General features: G+C 33.3%; 1 long non-coding RNA gene across 4 annotated transcripts; it reads right to left on the bottom strand.

The window, feature by feature from the left end:
• Positions 1 to 1,489: 1,489 nt before the first annotated feature.
• Positions 1,490 to 6,750, bottom strand: LOC107938075 (uncharacterized). 4 transcript variants are annotated; one of them, XR_005923347.1, is made up of 7 exons: positions 6,722 to 6,750; positions 6,394 to 6,591; positions 5,358 to 5,468; positions 3,260 to 3,310; positions 3,003 to 3,115; positions 1,750 to 1,849; positions 1,490 to 1,649 (listed from the first exon to the last, which is right to left on the bottom strand). It is a non-coding gene; the product is annotated as an uncharacterized lncRNA (long non-coding RNA). The 4 variants fall into 4 exon arrangements; XR_005923348.1 differs by lacking the exon at positions 6,722 to 6,750 and adding an exon at positions 2,019 to 2,907 and having other exon boundaries at positions 6,394 to 6,688; XR_005923345.1 differs by lacking the exon at positions 6,394 to 6,591.

The raw sequence follows: 6,750 nt of genomic DNA, 5'->3' as shown, positions 1-6,750 counted from the left end.
TGAAAGGGCGCTTGATTAAATCATATATTCCAAGTATTGTTTTCATATTCCCTCAAAAAATATAATGTGTTCAGACGTCAAAATATTACTTGACATTTCTATTAAGAAAGGAAAATTATTGACATAATTATATATGCATTATGTAAATTGCTGCAAAAGAATAATTAAAAGAAATATTTTCTTTTCATATATCATTTGTTGATGAATCTGTCATTTTTTTAGACTTTTTTTTTTAAATTTAGGTCCTCTTATTTAGAAAATAAGATAGTAAAATAGACAGCAAAAAACAACAAAGTCACAGGCCACATCAATAATAACACATAGCAAAACAGCAATTTCTAAACATCAAAACCATAAACCCAACACGATGATGGAAGAGATTCTAAAAATCACAAAATCAAAAACAAAACGACGAAATAAATGCCCACTACTACACAGCAAAAAAGGCCAACTATTCTAATTCCAATATCCCATTAACCAAAAACTGAAACCAAAGCGGTAGATTAAACACTGAAACAAAAGCCCAATAACCCCAGCCCAACAATATTCAACTAAGCACAAAATATGATGTAAGAACCGTGACACGAAACAACATAAATACAAAAGAAAAACACAAAACTCAAAAATTAAAAACATAAAAAAATCTGTACCGGGTAAAAAATTCTTCACAACTAAGCAGAAAAATCGAAAGCATGATGTCCAAATAACATAAAATCAGGTTCAGATTACGAATAATGCAACGATAACATTAATGGTAATTAAAACCTTCTTTAAATCACAACTACTGTTTTGGGGAAATTAACAGAGATATAAAAAAGACGTTAAAAAGAGAATAAAAGGGAAATCGAAGAACTTACATAACCAAGCTAACAAGTTCGGTATCAAAATTGAGTTTTAGAAATTCTCTATATTCAAATTAATTTAATAGCCAAGGCATTGCACTCCAGAAAATAAGATCTCCGGTATTCAAATGAGTTCGGTATTCTATTTATAAAAATGAAAGGAACTGTGATTTATGTTTACGATTCAGGCTCGGACATCTTACCCAGATATAAAAATAACGCAAACCCACTCCCATACAAGCCAATCAAACACACTAAAAATTAAAAATAAAAACAAAACCAAATCCGTTGCCCAAGCAAAAAAAATGGATCACAAACCAGCATGCAAAAAGCAGAACACAGAGACTTAGAGACTTTCATAATCGACGCAACTTACAGTGCATTTGCAAATAGGATCATACTGCCTTCAATCATTCCATAGAACCTACAAGCGGGATAAAAGCCCAAAATCTAGGCAAAACACAAGCCATAAACTAAGCAGGGCACAGGACAAAACGCCAACACAGGAGCCCATAAAGAGAAACCGAAAACAGTGTATTTTGCGAAGCAAAAAATAAAAGGACATCAGAGAACTTAGAATTTCTCTATCTTAGGAAAGTAAACGAGAAACAAATAGAAACACCAAAAGTAATTTGCAAAGCAAAAAATAATAACAATAAAGCAAGATATATACAATACGAGCAGAGCGAAATAGACAATTCAAAAACAATAAACATATAGTACAAGATAAAAAAACAAAAATACCGCACAGATACATAATTTCAACGGAACAAAACAGTGATTCTTTGAATCTGAAAACCGAAAACCCTGACAAATACCCAATGAGAATATTAGTAAAAAGAAGCATATATCTGAAACTAAAAACAGAGATGAAAGAAAAAGACAAATTTTAAGTACAGATTCATACCTAAAGTCAATCACCAATGAACCAGGACCAACCATTTTTAACTATCCTCAAAGCCCACCTACTTTCCCTTTTGCTTTGCTTCGAGGATAAATAATTATATCTGAAACAAAAAAACAGAGATGAACAGGCAAAGACAAAGGATTTATAAAGAAGAAAACAAAAAAATTATAAAAAAAAACCCACTGAAAATACAAGTAATAAAGAATAGATCTGAAACTAGAACGAAATGAAATAGCAAAGATAGACAAAGTAGAAGTGATGATTCATACCTGAAATCAGTCACCGATGAAGCAGAAAATTCAAAAAAATCACAAAAACAAGAAACGGAAAAGAAAACCTAGTGTAGCGTCTTTCCGTGTTTTTTTTTTGGCAATCGGTGAAACAAAACTAAAAAAATGAGAGGAAGAAATTGAAAACAGAGAGAGAGAGAGAAGAACTCGGCGAATAATTGAGGTGCTATGGATAGAAGAGATAGATTTGAGGATTCAAATTTCGAATAACGGGAAGGAAGGAAGGAAGGGAGAGACAATAAAGAAAACGAAAGAGAGGATGAACAGAGATCAAAGAATGGAAAAACAACAGAGAATAAAAGGGGAAATAAAAAGGGAAAATAAATTTAAAGAGAACTTAAATTTCCAATGATGGAGAAGGAAGGGAATTTGAAAAGGCTAAAGAAAACGGGCAGCTTTTCACCTGCCCATACTGCCCAAAAAGAATAGATTTTCTAAATGCCCCATGTGACAACGGTAACATTTATGGTAATTAATACCTTCTTTAAATTACTTTTTTTGGGAGGAGGGAAATTAAAGATAAATAATTAATACCTTCTTCAATATACCTATGCAAACAACAAAAACATAAATCCCAAGCATAGATTGCAGATCTAAAGACTGTACATATAACACAAAAATAACTACAGCTAATCAGAGTAAAAATTATATCAGTATTTTTTGCAAAAAACATACAACCATGACAGGTATTTCATGTATGTGTCAAAAGCACATACTGATCCAACTTACAATAGAATTCTAGTAATGATAACAATAAAATAACACACACTATCCACCAAATGAATTTTACAACTTTAACCTTAGAAAAAAAGGCATTATGTGCTATATAACAACAGCATAAACTTCATTACTTTTCAGTTTTCATGATCTGTAAATGGCAAAAAATCCAGACCTTAATGGCATAAAACACTAGAACTACGTTCTATTAGCAGAAAGCAGATTATAAAAGAACATTCTACATACCGGTCAGCAAAATCACCCCAAAAGAAATCATATATTTCTCTCCCAACGTCCCCAAAGAAATATTTGTTATAACTCTCAGTGACAGCATCAATAAGCATATGCAGTTTTGAGACCTGAAAAATGAACAACAGTACTCAATTAACTTCTCTGTAGCATTCAGAAAAAGAATAATCAGGGTATGTATGAATGGAGGTAACTTGGCTCAACTATACAAATAAATAGATGGCGGCGAAACAAGCACAGTATTTTTTACTTACCACCCAACATTCTGGAAGAGGAAGCCTTAGAAGATACCCCTCCGTGTTAAACTGAAAAGGAAAGTTTACCGATTAGGATGATGCCAATCTTCTTAGGAACAGGACATCGTGATGATGTCAAAAGAAAATTTAAGTTACACCCTATGCAATAATAATAGATTTCTTTTTCTTCTGAGTAATAACAATAGTTACAAATGCAAGCATAACTTAGATTAATACTGTTGATAGTACAATCAATAAACACAGTGAATACTCCACCTATCCAATAATTAATAATATATATGTTCCATCGAAAGAAGCTAAACATATGTCACAATAGCAACCAGTAGAAAATAACAAATCAACAAGACAAATGCTTAGAAATACAACGTAACAGACAGTGAACGGAAAAATGGAAGTAAGAAAGAACAAGTGCATCTGCATGTATGTTGCAGTGGGAGGAGAATGCACCATGCATCACAATAAGTAAAAGCTCCAATAGAACAATAGGAAGGGATATGTAATGTTAGATGGTAACGCCAAAAAGAATACCAGATCATTGGCAGAACAAAAAGATGCGCAAGATATGTAGAGGTTCCAATGTCACAACAAAATTGGAAAGGAGACCTAATTTTTATCGCACTTGACAGAAAGCTGCAAGAAGTATGCAATATTCAGGTCACCCAACCCTGATACATGAGCACTGGAAGAACTGACAACCATTTCAAATTAGAGGTTATTACTCCGAACAGAGTAACAGATGACACACTTCAGCATATTGTATTTTGACACCAATAAATGTGATAGACGCAAAGAAATGCCAACAAATGATGCCCCATGTTAATAAATTGTAGATCCACCTAAACTAGTAGAATTTATACTACAATAATAGGGAATCGGAGACATCTTGTACTTGGAAGAGGATGCAGATACACCTAAGAGACATGATGTTCATACATTGCATTTCATCAGCTGAAAGGATTTGTTTCAATAATCTTTCAGACTCAACTGTCTGCCAACGTGACATACAATATCTTCCTTAGAAGTGCATAGACATAAATAAAGATGCTCAAAACAACAGCTAAAAATAATCTAAAGTGAAAATTAAGATAAAGCATGAAGAAATTGATAAATTTTTAAGAAAGATTCATCATCATGACGGTGTGGCCTTGGTTTGCACAAATTAGAAGCTCCCCATTTTCCTCAAGAAGGCTAAAACGTTGCTTATTATCTTTTCTGACAGCCTACAATCAATAAACATAAAAACCATGAAATTTCTTTTGACTGCAAAATGAACATTTTCCTTCTCATGATTGTTTATACACCAACATTTTGGAGACCAAGAATCTAAATTACTACTGGTAACAGCTCAAAGATCGCTTATAAGTAAACAACAAATAGTTTTTAAAGAAGCCATTTTCAATTTTAACTACAAAAGTTACATGCTGCAATGATAGAAAATTTCAATCAAAATAGGAAAGGATTCTCAAGATTCAACAGTGAACAAAGACAAGAAATGATGTTACAAATTCTATCTCTTTGACATCATCAACAGTTTGTGACCCTAAAGGGATATTAGCAAATGTTCTCATATTCAGCTTCAGCAAATCTTCAACTTTGACATGACCATCACTTCGCATATTCAAATTCAGTTCACAGAATTCGTGTGGTAGTCAGGAAAACCATCAATGGGGTTGGAGGTTTCCATGTGGTAGTCAGGAAAACCATCTACCATGATCTCACAGATATTATCAATCTCCGTGCTCCGACATGCACTTGCATGCCATTCCAAAGGCTGTTGGACCAACAAGCTATACTTGATGCCAGCATCATCCTTTGGCAGTTCTATATTTGTTGTTTCACCATATAACACAAAAAATTCATTTGTCCAAAATTTTCAAAGGGGAATATTGATGAGTCTTTCAAGCCTCATATGACCGTTGGTCTTTCCGTTTCACTTCACTGTTCTTAAAGATAACCTAACATGTGGAGTGTAACTACAACCCATGTTATACTTCTGAGGAAGAAATGACACATCTATTTTATCTAGCACACCCTTAATCACATATTTACCATAATGTTAATTTAAAAACATTGCAATAATAATCATCCATCCTACCTGTGAACCTCCTTGAGCCACTTGTCTATACAAGTTCTGTGGAATTCATGGTTTCAAGCAAATATCCGCATGCTATCTCCCTCTTCATACTCCAAAAGGCATATGTAACATCTGTTAATTGAATATAAAAGAAAAGAAAAAAAAAAGATTCAAAACATGCCTGATTGCAGACTAATGCCATATGAAGTAACTGAAAAAGAAAGCATATCGAAGGTTAGGGCCCTTTGAAATCATATACGGCCCCCCTCCCACCCTTCATATGCCTATATAGGAAGACAATACCTAAGCCTGATTAAAATTCAAATTTTTCTACTCAATTTCCCTGTTCCTATCACTCTAGCTCCCCCAATTTCCTATATTACCATTGGATTCAAGAGCAATAAAATCATTAACCTCTAGCTAGATCAATTAGAAGGTCAGAAAAAGGAGGCCTTTATACTCAAGGATAAGAAGTCTGTATAATACATATCGTGTGAATATTAGAGGTGATAACGGTTCAGTTCGGTTTTGGAAAAAAAAAATGCAATTAATTAGCAATAATCTGGTTTTTTTAACAGTTCAGTTCACTGGTCTTTTAAATTTTAAAATACTTTTTTTACATAGTGTTTTTCAAGTTTTAAGCTTCTGAAGCAAAAACCAAATTTGTTTAACTATAACCCGAACCAAATTTTACAGTTGGAGTCACTTTCCAGTTATCTTGGGTTCTTTTTGCTCATTCATATTACTGCTTTTATTCTATATACTTTAAGTAATAATTTCACATATTAAAGTCAAACTGAAGCCCTCAAGACAAGAGAATTGCATATAGAACTCATCTCAACCAATATTGTGGGTAAAAAACAGGATAATTAAATTATTTTTTCTCTAATAAGTCATTAAGAAATCATGCCATCAAACTTAAATTTCATATTTTACATAGAATAAGGCTCGTAATCCGCACAAGGGATTACCGATGAGGTCAGCCAAAGATAGACCTACTGCACCTAATCACCTAAACCTTTTCGAACAAGCTCATTAAGAGTGTTAGACGCCAAACCTTCATGAGCCTACTGCTGACTATAACTTGGAAGCATGCCTTAAAACTTAGCATCCAAAAATGATCTAGATTCCAATTCCTACGTGATAGTAAACTAACAATCATTCTTCTTAGCGCACTTAATTCGCTCTCACGGAAAAAAGGAACGCCAGACTTCGGGTTTCCCATTCCCATGGAAGTAGAACGAAACAGTGGGTTCTACACTTGAAAAGTAAATAGCATAAAATAAGCACACTGAAATAGAATTAAAAAAAGCATCCATCTGAAACTACAAAATAGAAAGAAAAGGCAATGACAAAAAAAATTACAAAGTTCATGTGAATCATACCTCAAAATCAGTCTAAGATGAAGAAAGGG

The sequence above is a fragment of the Gossypium hirsutum genome, chromosome D13 (genome assembly GCF_007990345.1).
Source record: "Gossypium hirsutum isolate 1008001.06 chromosome D13, Gossypium_hirsutum_v2.1, whole genome shotgun sequence".
NCBI lineage: Eukaryota > Viridiplantae > Streptophyta > Magnoliopsida > Malvales > Malvaceae > Gossypium > Gossypium hirsutum.
This window is presented reverse-complemented; position numbering and strand designations above follow the sequence as displayed.